Source organism: Neopelma chrysocephalum, unplaced genomic scaffold (genome assembly GCF_003984885.1).
Source record: "Neopelma chrysocephalum unplaced genomic scaffold, ASM398488v2 Primary Assembly neopelma1_96688, whole genome shotgun sequence".
Taxonomy (NCBI): Eukaryota; Metazoa; Chordata; class Aves; order Passeriformes; family Pipridae; genus Neopelma; species Neopelma chrysocephalum.
Window position 1 is genome coordinate 627,024 of NW_020925333.1, and position 17,168 is coordinate 644,191.

General features: G+C 42.7%; 1 protein-coding gene across 5 annotated transcripts in view; it reads left to right on the forward strand.

Annotated features, from left to right (window-relative positions):
- Positions 1 to 7,632: 7,632 nt before the first annotated feature.
- The window catches only part of LIFR (LIF receptor alpha), a 55,423-nt gene continuing 45,887 nt past the window's right edge, over positions 7,633 to 17,168 (forward strand). Inside the window, exons 1-3 of one of the 5 annotated variants that reach the window (XM_027709125.1) lie at positions 7,638 to 7,749; positions 8,235 to 8,486; positions 16,432 to 16,538. The gene's annotated coding sequence lies outside the window, so the exon portion shown is untranslated. Of the gene's footprint in view, positions 7,750 to 8,039; positions 8,167 to 8,234; positions 8,487 to 15,303; positions 15,396 to 16,431; positions 16,539 to 17,168 lie in introns of those variants that run through there. The other 4 variants (XM_027709127.1, XM_027709124.1, XM_027709126.1 and 1 more) reach the window with 4 other exon arrangements.

Here is a 17,168-nt window from a genome sequence, read left to right on the forward strand (position 1 = left end):
AGTACCTCTAAAATTGCAATTAGGAGCCTAATAAAAGCTTCTTGCAAGTATGTTCTCCTGAAAGCCAGATACTCCTCCCAGGGAAGATAGTTTCCTTGTTCCAGTGGGTATTCAAATGACATGGTTACAGAGTTTTGGGGAGGCTGGGTATTCCTCTCATGCTAAAATGTGGGCTCACAAAGAGCAGAGTCCAGATGATCTTTGGAATTAGGGACACAGCTCAGCTCCCACAACTGTCACTGTGTTGCTTCAGACAATCCACAGAAGGCGAATTCCCTCTTTTCCCTCAGGTTTCTACTGACAGTTCATCCTGGCTATTTGAGTCCCTGACTATGCCTGAAATACTCCAATACAGTGGCTAAGGCACATAGCTGAAGGTTGAACTCACCACATCTACCAGACTAAGGACAGCTTAGAGCCCAGGACTGTGGTTTGACATATAGCAGGAGTGCTCCTTCAGCTTCTGCCCTTGGATGTCTATTCCGGCCCTATGGCCCTTTAAACTTTGCCCTTGGCTGTTTATTCCTGTTTATTCCTACCTCCTACCAGCCTTCCAGTGGCTCAATATTTGTATTCAGTGTAACTCACAGCAGGGAAACTATTCAGTTAAAAAATACCTTGAGGGGAGGTTAATTTCAAAAAAGAAAACAACTAACAAACCAAAAAGGAATTGTTTCCTCGATCTGTCTTACTGTGTGGATGTATGCAAAGATTTATATTAACATAATACAGGATCCTCTAGAATCATAGAGTAAGAGACTTGATGGAGGTTGAAGTTCATACTCGTGGCAGAAAAGTACCTGCCAAACGTCATCTAGGCTAATACATGCATTAATTCAGCCTGTGCCTCATGCACTCACAGAATCTGTCCCAAGAATGTGCTGTGCAGCCTCCCAGGTGAGCAGGGAGCACAGAATAGAGACAAGTGTGAATGTGAATCTGTTTCAGCTCAGTGCTGACAAATGAGGTTCTGTGACACCAGGATGGTTGTTCTCTGCATCTCCTGTGATTCCCAGTGGGGAATCAAGCTGCCTAGACATCCAGCTTGGTAAAGAATGGGAGCAAGACAGAGCATGCTCAGTCGCACTATTTTCAGTGTGTACATACGTTTCTGGTGTCTCCAGTGTCCATACGTGTTCTAAAAAGTGTTTTACAGAAAATTGTTTTCTGCTCGAAGAAACTTAAATTTACAGCCCCGATGGTAAAACATCTGCTCTGTGGGCAGCTCCTTTGGCTTTACTAGGCTTGTGCAAAGGCAAATTAAGATTGCCAACAGTCTTCAAACTAGTGAAAGCAAAAGTGCTTGTTACACCAGAAGGGAGGATGTAAGGATGTAAGGATGTATGCAGATATGTAATTGAGTCAATACTATGTTGTTGGTAGACACATTTTTGCACAAAAATAAAAGCCAAACAGAGGACAAAAACAGGTCCACCTTGATGGAAACTCCTGGAGTGGATACAGAATTTGCTGCAATATTTAACCTCATGCAAACAATCACCCGCTTTTATGAAAACGTCTTTCAACCTGACTTCCAAATATGCTAGAATTATCTGCTTTAGTGGAGTAGGCATTTCTGTTTGTGTATAAATAGAGATTTTTTATTAGCCTGCAAGAGAACTGTGGTTAACCAAGGTAAACGAAAAACACCCAAAAATAATATTTCTACAGTCAGGCCCAGAAAGGACAAAGTTGCTTCTAATAGCTAGATTTGCCCATCATATACTCCGAGGCCACACCTTGATATATCTTATTTGCATATTGTTTAATACTATGGCATCCCAATCTCTGATGTACTGTGTTAAGCAGTATTGAAATTCACATATGAAAAATGAGATGGAAAGACTGACAGGAGGAATGCTATGAACCATGTAAATACAGAACTTCGTATGCTCCTGAAAAGCATTTGTTATACGTCCACCTCCTCTCTTATCTGAGCTGTCATTGTCTTGCTGCTTCTATGCTGATGCACAGAAATTTGCTTCCAAGCAGTGAGTAGGCTAACAGCTCTGTCCAGGGATAGTATGGGAGAAGTAATTTCATTCCTTGGATACGGTTCGGTGGGGAGAGGGGGTGTTGCTGCCTGGAAACTTTGTGCCAGGAGAACTCTGAAAATTCTAGCCACTTATTCAGGATTCACTGAAACTGACAGCTCAGCTTGAGTTACATGAATCCTGGTTGAATGTCTCCTGCTGATGTGGAGATCAGCTCTGGAGTGTATGTGAAGTTCATAACAGCTTAGGGTACTTAAAATTCATCTGACATTCATCAGACATGTTCAGGCGGACGGATGCATAGAAAATCTGAAGCAACAACTTACTAAGCCTTGTAGTACAGGGGACATTTCTTGGTGAGATCCCTTAGAAATAGATAAAGCATGGCAATATTTAGCTGATAAATTAGTGATCAGAGCAGTGTGACTGACGGGAACGTCACTGCATTGGAAAGAGCCAACACAGCAGTGGCAAGAGTTGTGAAATAAGGAGCATAGTCGAAAGTTGCACAGAACAGGGCAGTATGTTTGAATGTGATACGCTGATGCCGGGGAGCCTTGCAATATTACGAGCATATGAATGCCCAAGATGTTCGCAGTATCTTTTATTTTCAGATTTCCATGTTTTTGTGGCTATTACAAAACCAAATGAGTTTCTGACTCTTGTAAATTCTCTTTTTTGTGATGCAATTTGGCCCTTCCACTACTGTACAAAATAAGCCTCTTCAGTTTCATATCCATGAGTCAGACTTAGTTCTAGGACTGATTCCACTAACTCTTCCACAATCAGCAGGATTGTTACCATTTGTTGGTGTTTCTTCAGAAATGTGTATTTAGCTTAATTTCTTTCCAAGAACTATTCTGTGTCTTATTTCACTGTCTCAAACACTGACCTCTCATGCTACTGCATAAGCCTTAGCAATGTGATGCATCCATCACATGATGATTAAGCATGTGCTGCCCTTTACACTGCCAGTTTAATCACCTGTGGGATGGTGCAAGTGCCTAGACTGAAAAATGGGCCTGCAGCTGTTAATCAGTTTACAACACGTAGATTATTTTAGCAGAGGATCTTTAGCAACAAGTCCCATTTCAGGCATTAGTTCACTGTAGCTACTGTAGACATTTGTAACTGAGGTATTAAGACTCATCTGAATTAAATGCAAATGGAAATGCCTACTTGTGGGAGCATTGGAAGCCACACTAGAGCAAGGGTGGAAAGAATGAGCATTAATGGACATGATGGCCATGAACGACTGCAGTCAAATCAAGGAATGGTGAAGAGTGTGCTGTTTACATCAAGATCACAAGACAAGACCAAAAGTTCCCTTGCTCTAAATAACCATGGCATAGGCAACCTGTAACCCCTCCAAAAACATGTCTGATAACATGGGCTCAGATAACATCTTCCCAAGAGGAAGACAAACAGTAGCCATAAAGATGTGAAAATAAGGAAAAAAAGGCAACAGACAAATTTTTCCAAAGGTTCTGTAAGGCAAGGAAAGGTCAGGAGCAAAGTCATTACATAACAACCACTTGTTTCAGGAAGATATAAAAGGCCTGTTCAAAAGAATTGTTTGTTGTTGGCAGTCAAGACAGACCCAATGCACTTTATGAAGACTTAACAGTTGGTACCCCTTGTCCTCTGTTTTACACACAAATGACCCTGGTCAGACACAAATATCCTAACACTTGGCAGTGTGTGGCAATGCAATCCACCTCCTATCATCTCTGTTCTGCCTGGGAGAAGCTTTGCCTTCACTGCTGACCATAAGAGTCTTATTAGTGGTAGTGAATCCAGTATTTCAACATCATGCATTTCCCAGGCATCTGAGGTGCGTTTTTTTTCCAGTGGAAGGATTGCAAGTGCCTTAAATTTAATTGGTTTTGGCAAGTAGTGTTTTTCTTTCCATTTCTTTTTAAATTCATGGCACTATCAAAGTTAGTTCAGGTCAGTAGATCAAAGTCCTTCATTGCTTCTCCTTGCAAATGCAAAAACCACAACAGACAGCATGGTTTTCCTTCAGATGAGGGAGACCAGGGAAATTTTTGAAGCCCTTTAGCAATATATTGCCAACATGTTCCTGAGTTCACCAGCATAGGTCCCTAATGATGAAGAAAATTCTCTGTATTTGAAAAATATTAATTACCAAGAGTTTATTTGTCTGGAGTCAGCAACCTCATTTCCAAGAAAAACTCTGCACCAACTTGACAACACAAGGATGCTTCCACTGAGACTTTATAGGAAAGAACAGTTGTTTTGCGAGTACAAAAATACCTGCACTATCCACAGTACTCAAGGTTATTCTTGGCATGAATGGAGGTTACTCCTGCGTTTATCACAGCCAATGTGAGTTTTGTTATTGGCTTTCCTGAATACATTCAGTCAGAACAAAATTTGCTTTGTTGATTCTATTATATAATCCTTTTTTTTCTAAGAAAACAGGAATAGATAGTCCATAAAATCAACCATTGGCAGAACTTTGCTGGCACTATTATATATTCGCAATCTCTGGCTTTTATAAATGCTGGTAGAAGTACTACCTTTCACACTTCTGGTTAAACTGTATGGTTTGTAAAATGCGCGCACAACTTCTCAGCAAAGGAAGTTCTTTAATATTCTTTATTGGCTGGAGGAAAGTGGGTGCCAAATACAACTGTGAAATGGGAAACAATGCACAAAGGAAAAGTTCCAGAACATCAACACATCCGTTCCTTTTCCCTGCCATAAATAACCAACACACCCTTAAATACAAGACTAAATGGCTCCAGGAAACTCTCATTAATGAAAATGTCCTAGCTGGGCTTCTCACTTTCATTTGGAATTTACATGCCTCAAGAAGGTTTTTCTGACCTAGACAGCAGATCTGTTGTTCTCTAAGTAATACTAAGCCCTGAGATAAACTAAGATAAACTCAAGCTAGCCTACTCTCCGTAGAGATTAAAACCTTCCTCTTTCACTGTCCAAAATATTAATGTTGAAAGGCACAGCCCTGCTGCTGTTGACATCAACAACAAGATCCTACACTGAGTATATAAAGACACAGTTGTGCATTACAGCATCTGTCATTCAGTTTTCTGGAAAACTGAGACAAGGCAGGAAGCAAAATAAATGGCCTGCATATATGTCCTATGTGCAGATAAATTTCATAATAAAGTAGAGCAGCTATGATATTTTACGGGGAAGGTGTCATGATTAGATTGGATGCATGGATAGCATACTTCCTGCAGATCAGAAGCAGTGGTATAACTAGGCCAGTCTTTTGCCTAGTCTAGGGGATATTTATATTAAAATTAGCATATTTCACTGTATAAAAAAGAGATAACTGATACCAACCACTTGCAGTTTTTTCACCTTGAAACTTGCACTATATAATCTTGTTTTAAATAGTATCAGATCTCAAAAGTTTCTTAACTTTCAACTGAGTCATTAAAAATTGAGTCATCAATACAATATCAAAACCTTAAAATAACTTCAGGAACTATCCCTACCTCTGATTTCTCCTGGCTGCTTCTTCTAATTTCACAATCACATTTTTCTGCTTAAAAAAATGCAAACACCCACAGTTCCTGTATGGGATGTCTGTAAAGCTACCTTACTATTTAAAAAGAGAAGAATAGCAAAAATGCTTGGGTTTGTGATCTAGAAAATTTTCCAAATCTTCCACAACTCCTGATGGTACCATATACATGATGGTACCATATACAAGGCTTTCTAACAAGTACAATGCCTGTGAGCCTTTACTAAAGTTGAAATAACAGGAGCTACAGAAAAGAAAGGTGATACAATTTCATTTAATGTTTTCAATGCCTTTGAAAAAAAGTCCTTGTGTCATCTGTGGGTCTGTAATCCATGGCACATATGCATTCTGCATCTCCCGAGCCTTGGATGCAGACTCTAGGGAAGGCAACAGGCTCCAGTTAGTGAGATCTGGAAATGGAGAAAGGCAGAGGCAGTCCTCTCTTGGACAAGGGTGTACAATGAAATGTCCACCTTCTCCCCAAGCTTTATGGTGCCATGGGTATTCCCAGTTTCATTGTGATCTGGCTGCTGTTGCATGGAAATAGGGTAGGAGGCCTTCTGGGCTTGAATGGGAACTAAATGGAAAGATTTCCTTAAGTAGCTGGCATATCAAACCTCTTTGTGCCTGGAGTGAAGTCTAGACCACAGAATTAGCCATTCAGCAGACCTTTTCAGGGGTGAGAGATTTGGCATTGTGAAATGCTGACTGATGTGCTGGAAAGGCAACTGCTTAAACCTACTAAATAGAAGATGCCTAATAGGAGTCTTCTCTTAAAGTCTGTCCATCCTCAGAGTTCAGAGTGTTTCAATGTGCATCAAGAGAAGACACCACATTGTGCTCGGGATTCACAGCCTAAGGCTTTTCTTCAAATCATGTTTAAAAAAATCCAAGAATGGTATGTCTATAAGGAGACTCAATCCTTCTTGAGGTGATGCAGGCCAACCCATAGACAAGTCTCAGGGTTCAAGGTCTGAAGTCAAGCGTGTCCTTGAGCCAGAACAGATCTGAAGTCACATATCTTTATGCATGACCCAACCACAAGGTTCATAAGATGCAATTCTGTTTGCACAAGCAAAAACACTGGAAAGGGGAGGAAACGGGGGCATATTTCTTCTCTACAAAATAACCTGTATTCACTTAGACCAAGCAAGCTATATGCAGGATAGCAGGACAATGTGGATTTGAGGACCTGAAATCATCTACTTATCCAAGATGGAACACAAGTCTGGCCCAGGATTTTCATACAATGCAGTTCCCTGTAATATGGGTTCTGAGACTATCAATCTGCAGCAACTTGGAAAACCACAGCAGGAAACCTAGGCAGAAAAACGCAAGGAAAATCCAGCAGTTACTTTTTCTCCCCATTTTCCTGTGGTTGACTTGGGCACAAGAGAGGAGCCACAAGCTTGCCAACTCTACTGATTTTATGGGTCTCGTAGCATATTATTTTTTTTAATTGCCAGACTCTTGAGACTCTGGGATTGTGAAGATTTCAAGTTTAATTTAAAAGAGAGGCTGGCATGCAACTGTTGTGGCTTCCATGAAATGCTGGAGGTCAAGCCCCAGACCTCAAAAACTAGAGGCAAATACAAAAATAAAATGAGTCAAGAATCGCCTGGGTCTGGAGGGCTAGGCCCACTGCGTCAAACCCTGGAGGGCTGGCAGCGCTGGAGGCATTCAAGACACTTTTCTAAGAAGAATATTTGACCGTGTCACAGAGAGAACCTGAAAGGCTCAGATCAGATCCGTGACTTCACCCTCCCCCGCAGGGCGCTCGCCACAGCCCGCTGGGGACCCAGCCACGCCACCGAGTGTCCCCAGCAGCTCAGTCCCCACCACACCCCGGCGACACGACTAACGGGGCCCTGCAGCCCCGGGCAGCTCCGACTCGGCAGCAGCGGGGCTGCAGCAGCGACAGGGCCGAGCCGTGCCGGGCGGCGAGAGCCGGCGGTGCCCGGGGCAGGGCCGGGGGCGGCGGCGGGCGGTGCACGGCGCAGGCTCCGCCCGCGGGCAGCCCGCCAGCCCCGCTCCTCCATCCCTCACTCCCTCCCTCCCTCACTCCCTCCCTCCTTCTCCTGCCCTCCTTCCCTCCCTCCCTCCCTCCGCGGCTGCATCCCTCCTTCCTGTCGGCGCTGCGCACTGCTGCCCGCTGGAGCTGGGCCGCCGGGAGCGCGCACAGCCCCCGCACCCCGCGGAATGCGGCCGCCACAGGGCACGGCGAGGCGGCGGCTGGTGAGTGCCGGGACCCGCTTGCACCTGGGAGGGGGCGGCCCGAGGGGCGCAGTGATGGATGTTGCCTCCATCCCTCCCTCCCTCTGCCCGCCCCGGGGAGGTGCCGGCCGGGAGGGGCGGAGGGGGGGTCTGGCGGCGGGGATTTTCGGAGACCCTCAGCTCGCCTCGCTGCTCTCCTTCGGCTCGGGACTCGGTCGGGGCTGGGGACAGGTGGGGGCGGGGGCGCGGCGCGGTCGGGGCCAGGGCCGGTGCCGGTGCGGGCGCGGAGCGGGGCAGAGCCTCCCCCGAGGGCGCCGGGGGAGACCGGCAGCTCCTCTCCGCCGCTGCCTGGAGCCTGCGACTTAAATAGAGGCTGTGTTTTGTCAACAGCTCATTCCGCTGGCCGGCAGGTTGGCTGGTTCAAGGACTGAGCGGCGGGTAAATACTATTTATGCCTCTTTCCGTGATTTTATTTTATTCTGTTTTATTTAATTTTGAATAAGCAGCACCCTTTTGAAAAATGGGACCTTGGGAGGACAATCCAGAGTCCCTTCTGCGTTTGAGGAGCATCCAGACATGCTGGGCGCCTCTCTGCGCACTGGCTGTGCAAGGACTCCGACGCAGTGGAGACACAGCTTGCTGTGTCTGTTTTGAGTGAATTTCTGATGTGTGCAGAGATCGTGTTTGAAAACGGATCTCTCAAAGCCTCTGAGGTAGTTCTGAAAAGAACGTTATTCCCTTGTTAAAATTCAACGTGTGTAAGTATATTTGGATGAGGCATATTGTGCTCGCATGCTGTGTTTTGCTTTGGTAGGAATTGGTTATATGCATGGTTTGTTTTTTAATTGTAGTCAGTGGTGAGTGTCTGGGAAGTTTGCTATCAATGGGAGTAAAGCTCTGGATAGATATTATAGTCATCTAGTACTGGGGAGACTTGGACCATGAGCTGTTGTTTAGGAATTGTCACTTCGATTCTTTTCCACAGACTTTCACACTTAAAATCACCATTGCAAAAATAGTCAAATATTCATATTCGGTAGTCAATCCATGCCCTGGCAAATTCCCTTCAGAGAAGCATGGGCATGGGGTAGATTTGTGCTGTCTTTGAAACCCAGCTTGTCCTAAGTAAGGCAGTGTGACTTGCCTTTGACATCTCACCTGGCAGTCCGTTCTACCTTTTCTCCTTAATGTCGAAGAATTCTTCAAATTCTTCTTAAACCCTTAGTTCAACCCCACGGCATGAATCCACAGTGTTAATCAGACTTAGGAGGTTTAGTAGCTGTGGGAAAGATTATAGTCTATGTCATGCCGTGTTCCCTCTCAAATCAGCATGCGGCAATGCCAACTGAGACAGTATGTTGCTTGATGTAGATCAGTGTCTATGTGCTTTATATATAAGCTTATCACATCCTGTAGGGAAGAATGCGTGAATACCTTGATCTGCAAAAAGTCTGTGCTTGTACTTAGCTTGTCAACCATTGTATGCTGTATGCTTTTGGTGATAAAGATAAGCTTTGATTTCTGTTGAACTCTGTACATAAAGCTAAGTATAGACATAGAAGTCACTTGGATTTGACCACAATGTGAATCAACATCAAAACAAAAATCATTTGTTTGATAAGGGGAAGGATTTGGATGTGGAAGAGGCAGAAGCAAATGCCATGAGTTCACCCACAGAATGAGTAGCGCCATATCTGCAGTTGGTTGGTATTTCTCGGCATGAGTTGCCTGTCATTACCTGGAGACAGGACTGCAGATTACTCCTGAGAGGTCTAAGGAATGACAGTCTAGTGTCAGTAGACTGCAGGTCTATGATCTAAGCTGGAAAATGTTGCAGAAATAGAAGGCTTAAAAATCCCTGAGTTGGAGCTGGTTTGGAGTATAACTTTTAGGGAGTCACCTTATTTTGTTTATTTTCTGTTTACTAAGTCTTTGCATCCTTTCATCTTATTGCTGTTTCACCTATTCAAACTTTAATCAGTGTTATTAACTGATAACAGTTTCCATTGTGCACTCTCCAAACACACGGCTTTAGTCACCTAGAGCAACCCGTGGCAAGCACTATCTACGAGCAAGATTGTGCAAAATCCCTTTACACGTGTGCTGTGGGAAGGGAGAGACTTAACCTTTAGGTGAGGGCATTCTCAGAGAGTTGCCAAAGGCAAATAAGGAATACATGGGAACAGCCATTTGGGTGGAGATGCTCTTCTGAAAGAGAGGAAAACTTTTTCACAGGTGGCAAAGCTGTTGCTGGTATTTTAGCAGGTATTCATAAGGCTTTAGTTTTCAAGTGCTTGTTGAGTTACAGTCTATGGCTATAAGGTCATATCTGTTTCAACATCATGCGGCTCAGGGCTTTAGTAAATGTTCAAAAATATCTGAATTTATTAACATCCATAGGTAATGCTAGAACAGAGTCTCTCAATGTATTAGAAACAGCTCTCTTACAGTATGAATGTTGGATTGTTTAATCCAGTGCGTGACTGACAGCAAATTTTCTGCCTTATGAAGATGTATTTAAACTTCATGTGTTGGTAAGAATTCCAACTGAAAGATGAAACCTCCAGAAGACTGGCAGTCTTAAGCAGTCTAGATGTGTGTAAATACCAGCTCTGTCTTGCAGAGTGCAGTGCATCACAAGGCTGATGAAGATGGATTACGTTTTTCTGCAAATGACTTAATCGATGATGTGACCAGGTGAATGAGGTTCTTTTCCAGTTAAGCTGTGTGCTAGTGCTCAAAGAAATGCAGAGAAGGTTCAGCAGTCCTGTTGTGTTGATACATTAGTTGGATGAAAACAAAAATGATCTGATACAGTTTTAAATGATAGTAAATATTACCTTGCAATGTTTTTATTTGAGTTGTTGAAAGACAGGTTTTGGACAACGGAAGGGAAATCTGAAAAAAGAAATCAGAAAACTTCTCGGAATTAGTTTTGTTTCATTTTCAATAGTACATACTGATCTAGGATGCAGTAATAATTGAAACACTGGGATCTTAGATTCAGACATGTTGAAATACAGAGAGGATTCAAGTGAAGGCATGTTAGCAGTAGAAGAAAAGGTCTACTGAAGGACATTTAAAGATACTTGAATAGGTGGGAGGATTGAGAATTCAAACAGAATACTGATGGCTCTTTGAGAGGGGATGCTGTTCCTCTGAGTTAGACACTGATTTATTTGGAGGAAGACATGGAGAATGGGTATGATAGGCAATTTTACTCTGTTTACCATAACTAGCTAGAATTATTTGAAATTGTGTTTTGGTGTCTCTCCCCCTGAGATTGAATTATGACTACTTTTTGACTGCCAGGCATCAAATTTCTATCTAAAAATAAGAAAAATAAATTGCTTCTAGGTGACTTAAGAGGTGGTTGTGCTCTGTACTCCAAAGCTGTTGGATACAATTTGTTCCATCACCGATTAAATGTAAAAGATCAAAATAATCCTTGGAAGCAGGACCTAGAGTCCATGGTCTCTGGCTTCCAGTGAGTGCCCTCTCACAAGGACATGGAGTCCTGCTCTGAGACAGTGGTTACTTAAGTGTCAGAGAGAAATGCCATTGACAGAAAGGCTAGACAAGTCTTCATCCTGACTTGTCTGTCACTTTGAGTAGTCTCTGGAGGTGGTAAAAGGTGTTTGCCATACCTCAAGGAGTGCTGCAGTGGCTCAGCTGCCTTAGGAAAGGGAACGCTCCTGCTGCTTTCTTTTTCTGTGACTTAATACAAAAAGCTTCTCATTTTTCTCTGGAACCTGATTCTGTGGTTCTGTGCACTTTTCATCAGCAGATACAGGCAAGGAGTAATTTCTTTGTGAATCTTGAGTGTCTAAGCATCAGGCAGGTGGTGTGGCCCTGTCAAAGATGAGACTGCATCTGTGCATGCTGATGCCTACAAAATTTATCATCACCTCTCCTTTTATTTTCTTTTTCCCCTCTCCAATACTTAGCTGCAGTTAAGTAGGATTTTTGAACATTTCTTTTGGTTGAAGCATCGAAAGTGTGGGGTTTATAGGTACTTAAATGTCACTAGGGCTCATCTTCCAAAGTCTTATAGATTTCTTCCAGAATTATTAGCATGGCAATGATGAGGGCCATATAAGTTCCTAGATGAACAGATCTCTTTTCTTACCTACCCTTTGAGGGCTTTAGGGGCAGGTTGGATACAGAAAATGCAGAGGTTCCCTGTGTTCTTTGCTTTCCTTCCTTACTGACTTATTGTTTTAGAATGAATGATGTCTGGAGGTTCTTCTTACTCGCTGAGAAAAATATCTGGGGACTGTTTTTCATATGTACCATCAGTTTTTTGCTGATCATTGCTATCCTCCTTTCTCTGGAAAATTTGCAGTGCCTATATTTACAGACTGTGGGAGCCCTCCTGCACTGTGTCTGTAAGGTCCTTGCACTCCTGCAAGCACCAGAAATTCTCAGCAGGGGTTTTTGCCACTTTGCTGCTGTCTGCCTTTCCCTGCTGCTGTCTCCTGGAATCACTCCTAGTAGCAGGTTTCACTGCAAGTAGAAAGTGCTTAAACTAAAAATAACTCCTAAGCCATTGGTATGAATGTTGGTCAGGGTGTAAGGTTTTGAAGGGCATATGTCTGCCCTCCTTTCCGTGCACTGTCTGGAGCTGGCACTGGAGTGGGGTCAACTGTTGCTACAACAGAACCAGCTTTCCCTTATCCCACAGGCAGAGAACTGCTGAGTTGTCAGCTGTTGAGTCCAAATTATGCCTTTTACCTCAGGGAGCACAAGTTATAAAAGCACGTGTCATGGAAACAAGGACAGCACTGTAGCAGTTCCCTGCTCCTTCTGCCTCACTTTCTACCCTGCCAAAAATCAGACTCTGAGCACAGCCCACAGCAGAGGATGGACCACCTCTGTTGTCAGTAGTACAGTACTAACTTGCTGTTAGTACCAGCTCCCCGCTCTCGTGGGCCATGTGTTGTCAGGGAGCAGAGTCTCCTTTCTCTCCTGTAAACTCAGCAATTCAGGGGCAGTTTCCTGCAAAACCAAAAGCACAGCTTTTCAGCCAGCCTCAGTCTACTGGTGTTAATCCTTAAATAGATAAAGTAGCACTTTCTTGAGGTTGATTTTTATGCAGCAGCATCTTCCTTGCCAGTAGGCTGCTTTTGGTGATACAGTAACATTGGTTGGGAAATTATTGGGAGGGGTTTTTTTTTCTTTTGTGTTTGTTTGTTCATTTGGTTTGGGTTTTTTGGGGGAGAGGGCAGAGGACAAGGGAAATGATTCCATATTGATGAATAACATTATACCAGTGTTGTCTGCCAGTATTGCTTACTGCGTTTTGATCATCAGTCAAGAGTACTTTCTTTTGGAACATACACATATTCCAAAATTAGAGGTATATATTTTTGCTTGCTTTATAGTTCCATCTTTGCTTGATAGTTCCATCTCAAGGTTGCCTGGTAGTTCGTAGTGCCTTATCATGGAATTTAAATAAAGCAATGTATTTGAGTGTTTTCTTTAGGTGATAAACACTGTCTGAAAAGTATGCTGGAATGCTTCTTATGCTTGCATAATTTTGTCATTATTGCACAAGTTGCTTAAAGGTATAATAAAAGTACGAGTAACAGAGATGATTGAAGGTGGTTTACACTGTCAGTCTGGCTCAGAAATTGTCCCTGTTTTACTTCTGGGCCACAGCCAGCCACTTAAGCTAGTTTTGCTCACTGAATAAATCAGTTACTTCCCTCCAAGAGGAAATACAAGCTCAGTTGACTAGACAGCATAGTTAAGGATAGTTAAGCATTTATTCTGGATGGCGTGGATAGGGCCTATAGCAAGCTTGGCTAGGGTGCTGAGCAGAGCAAGCCAGCTCTATTCACGCTGGCTTTATGCCCTTGAATGCCCCCCACATTGAGCCCTTGGGCACGACACACATTTCAGCCTAAAGCTTTAAAAACTTCTTTCTTTTCACTTCAAGGACTTTGAACTCAGAAGTGCAGGAAAAGCTCTTTTGGAGTCAGATGGTGACCCAGGCCACTTGCTGCAAAGATGTCTAGTCCAGATTTGAACATGGTGGTCTCAAATAGTGTGAAGGCGAGCCCATCTACAGCATTTAGGTTGTGGGTGAAGACACCTCCACACTGCTGTCCATCAGGGTGGTCTGAGCATCTTTAATATTCGTGTTTTCTGTAACTTTATAAGATGCATTTCAAATTACTTGCATAATTGAGAGTTGCATTCCACATGCCTTGGAGAACCCAGATGAGAGGGAAATTTGGACAAGGGGAACAAGAGCCATGACTCTGCTCGGCAGGGGCTGGTCTGGGCAGGCAATTTCCTGTTGGTGTTGTTTGGTGGTATCTGCCTTAGCCTGGCAACCCTTCTCCCTTCCAAACAGGACTTAGCATGGTCATCCAGAAGCTCTTGTGCCAAGACAGCAGTGCTGCTCATCCTGTTATGTAACTCTGTTTGGATGGAAGATCATGGTTTTGCACTTCTTGAACTGAGTGATCTAATGGCCTCTCTTAACTGTAAAATCAGTGAGGACAGAGCTTCAAAATATCTTTCTTAAATAATTGGTTTTAATATTACTGCTGGGCAAAAAGGCTTCTTAAATCAAATGAATTTCAGAAGAAAATTATAGCGGTCAGTATTATAGGTGGAGCTTCTGCAGATTCTGAAGCCCAAAGGTGAATGTAAGTTATAAGTGTTCCAATTGCAGCTAATTTTCACAATAATTCATGTTTTGGATCGAGTTCAGCACTTGCGGCAAAAGACATGTTTGACCTCTGAGGTTTTACAGCTAGTCTGGAGCTAAAACCAAGGAGATAAGCTTTCAAAGTTTAATTCTAGGCAGAAAAAAAAGAGAGGAGGAGAGAGAGAAAAAACAAAACAAAACAAAAATGTGATTTATACTGTAGACTTCGGTGTTGTCTTGAGTTGTGTACAACAAGAACTGAAGTACTGTGTGTGTGAGGTGACTGTAAATGTCAAACAAACTCTTTTACTCCTCATAGGGTTTTTTCTGGTTGTGAGGATAATAATATCTGTTCCCTGGAGTCTACCTGTTCCTCTTCCTTTTCCCCTTCTTCCCCCTGCTCCAAATGCTTCCAAAGGTCATGGCTCTGGGAAATCTTTTAGTGCACAGGTCTCAAGGCACGTAACTCATAATTCTTCTGCTAGAACAGCATTGTCACAATTCCCAATATAGAACAGCCTTCTGCTCCAAGTTAAATGTGACTGACCTGTCTCTTTTTTCAAGATGATGGGAAATTTTTGGAAGAAAGTATTTTTGACCACATGTTGCCACATATTTCAAATGACAGAATCAGTCTGGATGTAAATCCAGCAAGGTGTCGTGTGACCCTTATTTTAAATCTTACCTCAAAGTCTGTAGTTTGTCCCTTGTATATTGTATTTCTTCACCATTAAGATGCATATTTATGTGAGATCTCTCCACAATTTCTGCTATTCTAGTCTGACATTGGTGTAATATGAACTAAAGGCTTTAATATAGGAAGCCCTATATTTGTAATGAGCCCATATTTAGAAGTTTTTTTAGGAATGCATCTAGTCTTATTTTTTGTTAATCAGTTCCCCCCGCCCTTGAAGAGTTTTGCCAATGCTTAATTAGTTTTACTTTTCACAGTGTTCACTTTTCAGTGGAGGTCTACTACGTGGCATTTCCTCTGGTGTCTTATGTGGTGGGTAGGGACCCCTGGTGGCCTAGTGGTTAGCAAGCAGGACTCTCACTGCTGCGACCCAGGTTCGATTCCTCGGTCCCCCCGGGCGGATGGAGCCCGTTAGCCCTGTGAGGCCATCCATCTATGAGAAGGTCACTCTAAACAAACCTACGTCCTGAGGACCTCACTGCCATTGTCCAAGCTTGCTTGGCCCCGGCAGATGAACCCTTAGGATTAAAGGGTGGGCTCAGTTCAGCGCAGGCTGTGTCTCACCTAAAAAATCCATTGCGCAGGCTGGAAAGGTAAAAGACCTTTCCCAAAAATCTTCGTTCGCGAAGACTGGCCATTATTATGTGGTGGGTTAAGTTTAAATCCTTTCTCTGTGCATGTAATTGAGAGCTGTGACCAAGTAACGTCACTGAACTAAATAGTTGCATTGTTTTAGCCTTTGCAACAACAAATGATCTCTTAGACCCAAACTGCTCAAAGTAATCATTTGATCCTTTGTATAAATCAACTTTGTACTGGATGAAACTACTTCCACTGCTAATGAATGACTAGTTTTTCTCTTGTGCTGTTGGATCAAGTGCTTTTGTAAGGTAATCTGATCCATACAGAATAAGTTGTGAGGACTTTTATTTTTGCTTGAGCTATGTTACCTGATAGTTTGAAAATTGAATGTTTTCCGGTTGCTTCCTCATATTTCAACTAATGAGTGGTGCAGCTGGTGTTAATATGTGAAGAACGCATCCTTGAAAACGTTAGATTCTTATCTGTTATCCTCTTGCCCTGCTGTGTGCATGCTTGCTAATCAGTAGGTAACTCTGGGCTGGAATTTGGGCAGTGATTGCTGCAGACAAAAATGGGAGCAAACACTCAGCATCACAATAGCTGCCCGTAGAATTAGGTCACTAACAGGCTTTCAGCAAAATAATGTTAATTTTTCTCTCCACATGCTCAAACACAGAGGGTATATTTGTAATTCCACATCTTTTCTGAGTGATCCTCTAGTGTAGCATTCTTAGCGAGATATTATATTTGAGTCTCTTAATTTCAGGTGCCTCATGTGACTGTCCAGTTCAGCATTCAGCTCTCCCAAACTGAAGACTAAGGACTGAGCCTGTCACAGGCTCCTGCAGTTGGGCTCCTGCCAACAGTACAAATGTAAGTTTATGCATGCTTTTATTCATAAGCTAGAATTAGTCATCTACTTATATATTTGCAAATTCAAGAGCAATATGTTTGTATATGTGGTTACTGAGCTTCTTATCTTGCATAAATCTGCAGGAAGTCAGTCAGGGCAGCACTCCATGGCTTTGAAAAACCCTCTCATCAGAGGGCACGGGTGATCTCTGATGGCATTTAGCTGCTTGTTTCATGGGACTTAAGAATTAAGATGAGTGAGATGCTGCAATATAAACCCGGCTATTTGATGAACTGACACTTTAATAACAATTTAGCAGGTATTGGTAATAATTGCCCCCAGTCTATCTCTTCTTTGGAAATAATGTGCATTAATTTTTTGCCATTTTTAATGATAGTCAATTGGTTTGGTTTGGTTTTGGTTTTTTTTTAACTCTCTTATTTGGATAAAAAAGGATACTTGTCACTTGCATTCCTAGTACCTACATGTATCTCTGATCTTTTTAAGCCCTTCTCCTGTGGCTTACAAATATTTCCTACATATATTATTTTAAAGTCAAATACTTATGTCCCTGAGGCATATGCATTTTCACCTAAATATGTTTTGCGTATATGATCCTTGTACAGATTTAGTGAGTAGTGCTGTAGTAT